This window comes from Sturnira hondurensis, unplaced genomic scaffold (assembly GCF_014824575.4).
Source record: "Sturnira hondurensis isolate 20B ecotype Veracruz unplaced genomic scaffold, ASM1482457v3 Scaffold0001509, whole genome shotgun sequence".
NCBI lineage: Eukaryota > Metazoa > Chordata > Mammalia > Chiroptera > Phyllostomidae > Sturnira > Sturnira hondurensis.
The window spans coordinates 4,825,839-4,833,829 of record NW_028074140.1 but is presented as its reverse complement, the minus strand read 5'-3'; the positions used below and the strand labels follow the sequence as shown (position 1 = coordinate 4,833,829).

General features: G+C 42.0%; 1 long non-coding RNA gene across 1 annotated transcript; it reads right to left on the bottom strand.

Annotated features, from left to right (window-relative positions):
* Nucleotides 1–436: 436 nt before the first annotated feature.
* LOC118974606 (uncharacterized) lies at nt 437–7,681 on the bottom strand. Its single transcript, XR_005063936.1, has 3 exons — nt 7,671–7,681; nt 1,111–1,114; nt 437–521 (listed from the first exon to the last, which is right to left on the bottom strand). It is a non-coding gene; the product is annotated as an uncharacterized LOC118974606 (long non-coding RNA).
* Between the last annotated feature and the right edge of the window lie 310 nt (nt 7,682–7,991).

The window sequence follows — 7,991 nt, the reverse complement described above, 5'->3', positions numbered from 1 at the left end:
CCCTACCATGTGGAAGCAGTCTATCATGATCAACTTGCCACCATGTACCTGGCCCTGGGGGATGGTGGCATGAGACAGGTTCAGTGTCGATCTTTGTTGCTGGCAAATTGGGCATTTGATGGTGGCCAGAGCCAGGTCAGACTTGATGACTGGAAGTCTATCTCGCTGAGCCCGTGTAAACCCTCCATCCTCACCATGTTGGCAACTTTATTCATGAGCCCATTGGGTGGTGACGAGGGGAAGGAGTGGCTGGGGAAAGAGGCTGACTCGTATCCACAGAACAGGTCACCCTATACACTTGAGTATTAAGATCTTCCTATGCTGAAGTCACTCTTGGATGAGCATTTACAAAAGATAAAATATCTTTTCTGATAAAATATCAGACCCACTGATGGGTCTGTTGCTCCCAGTGGTGGAGCAGTTTATACAGTGGCCTGGACTTTTGGCAGAGCCCTCTCGTGTTCTGGGCCCAACTCGAAACTAGCAGCTTCGCAGGTCACTCAAGAAAGGGGCCAGAGTAACTCACCCCCAAGTGAGAAATATGTTGCCTCCCAAATCCACAAAAGCCTACCAGGCATTGTGCCACTTTGGGGGTTGTGGGAGGGATCAGACCCACTATCTATCCTCCACTCTAGAATGGATGTCTCAACATGCCCCATGCCTCTGGACCACTAGAAGTTTCACTGGGGTAAAAAGTTCCTGAATTTTCATCAAATTTACATCTCACCCCCTGACACATGAGGGCCTAATAAAACTAGAATAGGTGCCACTTCTTGCTCACTACAGCCAATCAGCATAAAGCAATAGGCCAGTGTGATATTTTGTGGAAAGGCAATCAAAGTCCCTGCAAACTAAATTAGGACATAGGGCTAGAGAGCTGATGTGCCCCTGAAATAGGACTGTGATGGTGTATTGTTGACCTTGCCAGCTGAAAGTAAACTGACTGTGGTAGTCTTTGCTAATAGGTATGGGGGGAGGAGCATTTATGACACTAATAGATTAATGGCTATATACCAGGTACCAGTGAATGTGCCAATTTGTTCAAGCAGTGAAGCCATATCTGTACAGCAGTTACAATTGGAGTTATCACCTGGTTAAGCTTATGATAACTGCCCTCCAAGATCCATCTGTCTTCTGCAAAGGCCAAACAGGTGGATCACCACTCCTGCAACCTTCATGTCCTTGGTGATGGCATTTCCCCCAGGAATGCAATATTATGTTGGTTTACTATTTTCCTAGGAAGAAGTGCTTCTATTGGCTTGCACTGGCCTTTCCCATCATAACAGCCCTCCTTCCATTGGTCAGGGAGCCAATATGGGAATTCTGCCACTTGCTCACTATGACTATTCCAATTATGTTTTCAGAATGGGGGAAATAACTAGAGAATGGGTTCAGCACCACTGAACCAAGTGGTCCATCTTACACTGGACCACAGTGAGATGGACCTGACCTAAAGCTCCATTGAGCCTCAGATGTCCATAAGCCCCACTCTGACTGGTGGACTGCAGTGACATTTTGGGCCTCCTGGACTTACTGCCACTTCAGAGCTAGAATCCAGTAACCCCTGAAAGGCCTGATCACTTCCTGTTCCCCAGTGCATAGTCAGTCTGGGGAAAGGCTATAGCTCCCTTGGAGTATGGCTGGGAGGAAGATCGAAAGTATACATTTTGGGCAGTGTACTGAGGTCCTTCCTCAAGTGGACCTCAGTCCTGCATGCCTCCCCTTCATGCAAGGGGTTGTAGGTCTGTACACTGGCTAGAATCTGGGAATTGATTGAAGGGCCCTGACTCCCTGTTTATATGATTCAGGTAGACTTCTGGTCCCTTGACCTAGAACACTCCCACTCCTACAGATCAGGTAAGACATTAGTAGACTTGCCAAGTATTTCGCTCCTAGGAACACCATGATCAACTAGCCAGTGACATAGGTTTCTTTGAGTCAAGCTATTCTGATCGCTACTTTGACTCTGCTGCCCATTAGGACCCAATGCCCACCTTGTCTTTGGTGATTGAGTGCTGTCATTCAGCCCCTGCTACCCCAGAATCCAATTATCCCCAATGCATTTAGGTTTCTAAATTTAGATGTATCAGTTCCCGCTATAATCTTTGACCTACAGAAAGGAAGGACCACATAGAGCTTCAAAGATGCTTGGCACTCCCCTCAGATTTATTTCTCATAGCCGTAGTGGAACATGCATCCTCTGAACCCTCCTGTGGTGAGTAAGCAGGTCTTAAATTGCAGATCCAGTCTAATCCTCTGATCTCCCTAAGCCTTTGAGTCCCTTCCTCTACTGTATACCAAGGCAGGTTGGCGTTTCAACTTCACTTACTGTGGACCACCTTTCAGTGCGTGTTTCAGCCAACCAAACTGTTAGAGCCCTTTCCACCCTCCCAAACGGCAACATTAAATCCAGAATCTCGGCCAAGTGGGCCCATATGAAAAAATTCTGCCTGGTCCAACTTTACGTTCCTTCCAACACTATCCTACACTCTTAATACCCATTCCCACACATATTCTCCAGATTTCTGTCTGTATAAATTGGAAACACGGGCAGCTGTTTTGGAGTGTATAGCATCTGCTTATAGGCCATACTTTGTACCTCACCCCTTAGAGTCTGCTGGGACTGGAATCTAATTATAGGCCAAAAGGAGAGAGGGGAGATGGAGATGGATCCTGAGGAGAATCAGCAGTTAATCAGCATCCTTCCTTTTATGAGGTTTTAATCAGGAGTATTTATTGGTGATTGGTGATATTTTTGGTGTCTTTACAAAACCAGAGAGTCATTACTGCCTTAAATCTAATCAAACTAGAGAAACAGTTCCAGAAACTGTAGAGCCATTTCAGAAAACTCACCCTTAACAGTCTGTTCTTCTGGACCCACCCTTAGTATCAAACATTTATCAGTCAATGTTTCTAGAAAAATAGAACAAAGGAAGGAAGGAAGGAAGGAAGGAAGGAAGGAAGGGAGGAAGGGAGGAAGGGAGGAAGGGAAGGAAGGGGAAAAAAGAGAGAGAAAAATGTTAACCAAATCCACAAAAAAACCTTCATAGAAACACCTAGATTAGTATTTGATTACAGAATGGCTACTATAGCCTAGCTAAGCTGACACATAAAAAAAAAGTCACAATAGGTGACAACCAATAGCCCTCAGAATATTATGCTTTACTCTGGCCCAGGGTAAACTTCCCTAAAATAGTCTTGATTGATCGAAAAATATGACATCTCAATCTAATCTGTACACTTCAGCAGGGAATGCAAACTAGATTTTAGATAAGATCTTAAAACGTGAGAAATACGGTTGAGAGGTCACCCAAGTCTGTCCGTTTATTTGGCAGTTCAGGAGCTAACACGTTTTGCGTCCATTTACACATACCATCCTTGCTGCATAGCTGAGCCCTGCCTGCCCACCGCACCTCACCGAGCTCAGAGTGCCTGGCCTTGGCCGTCTTCCTCAGCAGGTCACCACCTAGTCTGCAACATCTCAGAGCTGGGCTCTCATCTACGCTTTTCTTTGTTGCTCAAATTGTAACATTAAAATAATTTTTAAAACAAATGGTTAAATATTATTATAACATAAAGGTACAGAGCTGCTACAAAATTTGTTTATTTCCAAAGAGTTTACTTGTTTTCATGCAATATGCCTTTGTAAATACGAATGGCAAGAAAAAAAAGAAATTATACTCCCCTAGATTATAATTTCCCTGGATTATAATTTTCCCTGGAATAGGATTTCCCTGGAGCAATGTTCTGCCTTCTGAACCAGAGATCATCCAAATGGGTTCTGTTTTCCCTAGAGTTGAGATGGGTAGCCATGACATTTGGTATAGAAAGTGTTGCTTTTCCGAAATGAAAACGAAACTGTTTGACCTCTTAACTGCAGAGCTATCCTCTGAATTTTGTTCCCATGAGTACTCAGCCTATAATCCTTCTTCATTTATTTTTTTAGTGATAATATTTCATCAGGACTATCCTAATAAATCAATTAACTACTCAAAGTCCTTTATTTCTTGTAGTAATTGAAGAAACACATTTATAAGTTGGCTGAAGAGTCAAGCTACTCCTGGGACAGAGTTTTTCTTGGTGTAAAGAAACCTTCCCAGGCACTAAGTATTGGTCTCTAATGTTCTGAATGACCTGCTATGGAAACATTAGAACACTTGCCTGGATATGAAAATAATTTCATATCCAAATAGAATGTAGCAGAATATCTTGAAATATAACCTCTCCACCTCTCACAATAAATAAGTTGCTGTAACAAAGCAAAAAATAAAAACATGGTCTATGTCCATGAATTTGAGACCTGAGAGGCATCATTTTCCAATTGGGTAACAGTGGATAGCTCACTTAGTCCCTGAGTCTCAATTGTCTCATGTAATGATGATAATAATGTCTACCTCAAATTATCATTAATAGTGTAACAGTATACATGAGACAGATTTGTCAACTTCACAATATTGGAACTAATTGTTTTCTGCAACTCTTATGTTTTGTAAAGTCCAAACCAATGATAGAAGAAGCAGATGCTATTTGAGAGTACTGAATCACAATCATAGCTCCTTAAAACGAAATTAGAATTTCTCAGACATAACAATATTAATCCACAAGTGTTTATCTTCCGAACCAAGGAAGTAGGAAACGATTATTAGTCCTTTGTGCAAAGAATGTAGGATTGCGAGCTCAGAATAGGGCTGAAACAGGGGTTTCACAAGTCTGTTCCTGATAAGCAGAGAGAAATTTGCCCAGAGATAGTAGACAGCGTGCTGGGGAGGACAGAACTAAGCTTTCTGGAAAAGCCTGGGGACAGGATTGTCTGAGGGGTGCAACAGCCTGGAGGCTGTTGCTGTCAGGAAATATCCTCAGCACAGAAAGCCTCTGTTTCTCAAGCTGGCTCTCGGCCTGAAATTATAAGGAAAAAACATGGAGGCAGAGAGGGTCAGTTTAGGAAAGATGAGATTCTCCTCCAGAAGCCATGGGATCAACAGGAAGATCTTACACGTGATCTTTGTTCAAAACTAGATGGGGAACTCAGTAGAAAACATTTGTTCTGAAATTCTTTAGCATGGATCCAACTACCTGCCCTGCTACCTCTTAGGCTTCTGACTGCATGCTGATTTTTAGTACATGGTATCTCAAACTTCCTAGTAACTAAAGATGAGAACCTGGACGTCATCCTAGATACCACCTGTCAAATAGTTCTCAATGTGCCCATCTCTCTCTATTTCCACATCTAACTCCTCTTCATGGACCTCCCACTGGACAACTCCCTCCCGATGGGCAGGCAGCTTGCCACCTCTTTCATGGGCATGCAGAATCATCTTCCCAAAACCTGGATATATACCCGTGCTTTGTACTTTCAATAGTTTCCACCATACCTAATATCCCAGCTTCCTCCCATGGCCACAAGGCTACAGATGTCCAACTCTTCCTTCTCCTTTAGCCTCATCTCCAACCACTCACCTGACGTGAACCCACTCTGCAGATCCTGGCCTTCCTTGAACGCCTCAAGCTCTTTACTGCAACATCACTTGCTCTACATCCCTGAGTCCCTTCATGTGGAACGCTGCATTCCTCAGACTTCCACATACCCCACTCTACCATTCTTCAGGTCACAAACAGAAAAGCGATTCCCCCAAAACTGACAACTCCCATGCATCTATGGCCCATCTGACATTCTCTACTGCAACCCTTGGCTCTACTCCTTCGTCGCAATTTTTATAACATGTTAAATTATGAATTCTGCTGAGTTTCATTTACATCCTTCTCCTACAAGTAAGTGCTATAAAGTCAATAACCTTGTCTACTTATAAGTATATTATTATAATAATTATCCATTCATCTACAAGAGTAAAAGCATCTTAAACCTTGGCTGTTGTTGCTGGAAACTCCCTCATGCAAAAACAAAACAAAACCCCATAACCAACTGCCTTCTTCAAATTGTAAGACCAGCACTAAATGGCATTGAATTTATTTACAGCTATGTCTCCTTAACTAGACAACAAGCAACTTGAGACAGCAGGCTATTTGGACAGGAGTGGCTTTTTGTTTTTTTAGATATCTACCATTTGGCAGAGAACAAGTATCCAACACATGCTTATACAATGTTTTTTACCTTGAAACTCCAATTTTAAAATATTAAACACATCTTAATTTTTCAAAACCTATGTGTAGTACTCACTAGTCTGCTTGCCTGTCACATTTTACAGATTGAAGACATAACAGGAACAAAATACCATGTCAATGGGAAACACCCGTGTCCTTATAAATAAAATCAGGGTAAACAAAATCCACAATATAACACATTTCCTTCCACTACACATGTTTTCACATGTCTGATGTTGATGTAGGGCACAGTAGTGTTAAGGTGTCCCTCTTACTTTCCATAGGTGAGAGCGTGTAGTCAGGAAGGACTCTGAATCCAGAGTGCCGGAGGGGAATCCAAACACAGCACTACCAACAGTGTAACTATGGCCAAGTTTGTTACTGGTTCCATTCCAATGCCCTCATCTATAAAATGAATGTAATAACCCTGACTCCATTGGCTCTTTGTGAGGTATATTTGAGCTGGACTGCAATCATAAAAAAAGATATCAACAGGATGGATGGGGGACAGAAAATCAAACATTGTAAGAGGCTGGAGACATTCTGAAAATAAACCGGAGCCTAGAATGCAAGAGTTAGCATGGTAAGAAATAAGTTAGAATGCTCAAGAGCCTTGAATGCCACATACAGACTTTAGATTTTTTGCAAAAGGAAAAAAGAATCATTTGGAGGCTCTGGGGACAGATTGGGCAGGATCAGAGTTACAGGATGGGTATAGTGAACCAGTGTTGTGTTTGTTGCTCTTCACATGTCGGCTAACAAAGCACTAATTTTCCTCTATATCAAAGTTCCTTATCCTTTTCCTCTGCTTTGAGCTCCAAGTAGAATTCATTTCATTCCCAGCTTTAAGAGCAACTGTCTGACTCAGACATGGCACACAAAGGACTGCTTTGTCTGACCACCAAGATTGGTTCAGAATGGACATGTGGTCTAGGCAGCCAATGAGAGGCAATGGCTCTTTCTTGTTAGACCCAAATCTGGGAGGCTGTAGGCCTAGATCTGCAGACAGGTATTTTTGCCAGCATGTGGAGTCTGAGAATGAAGTCCACATGGAGGAGAACAGAAGCAGAGAGCCTGAGTCCTGATGAGGTTTTGGGGCTGCATGCAAAACCAACCCTAGGCTACCCAACCCTAAGGCTTCACACATACCTAAGTTAGCAAATTTTCTTTCCTGAAGTCGGGTTTCCCATCCCTTGAAATAGAAGAAATCTTGATTGATTGATAGTATAGTGACAAGGATATGCAGAAGACTAAAGAAGTATGAACAAAGATAATGAATGGACAAAAGTAGGTAAGATACATAGGGGAGGGGAACTTAAATGAAGATGATTTTCATGGTTTCTGTTTCTTGCCCTCATACGACTCCTGGGGGAAATTGTAAAGAACATCAAAATTTAGGACAGGTTTGTATTTGACTGTAAAATTCCATCTTCCCTCCTCTCTCCTTCCCAAATTATTATTAGATATAATGTTAATACAAAAATAGGCTAACTCACTCATTCATGCACATTTTAAAACATTTACTTAAAATATTAAGAAGCATAAATGTAAGAAGGTATGGATATCATGACTGAAAAATCCACTGAGACTCTTGGAGAGTAAATTTTAACTTTCAGGGAGTGTATGTAATTGGTACACAATAAAACTTTATTGAGAATAGTAACAGCTCAAACTTACCAAACACTATGCTCTAAAAGCCTTGTCTATGTTAAACAGTTTAACTACATACTTTTTATTTCTATTTTAGAGTTCAGAAAACTGAGACACAGAGAAGTAAACAACTTGCCCTGTCTCCTAAGGTTGCCAAGATGCACAACTGGCCAGTTCAGCTGCAAAACCAATGCTTATGCACTGCACTTGGAGTCAGTAGAGAAATGAATGAACAAACAGAT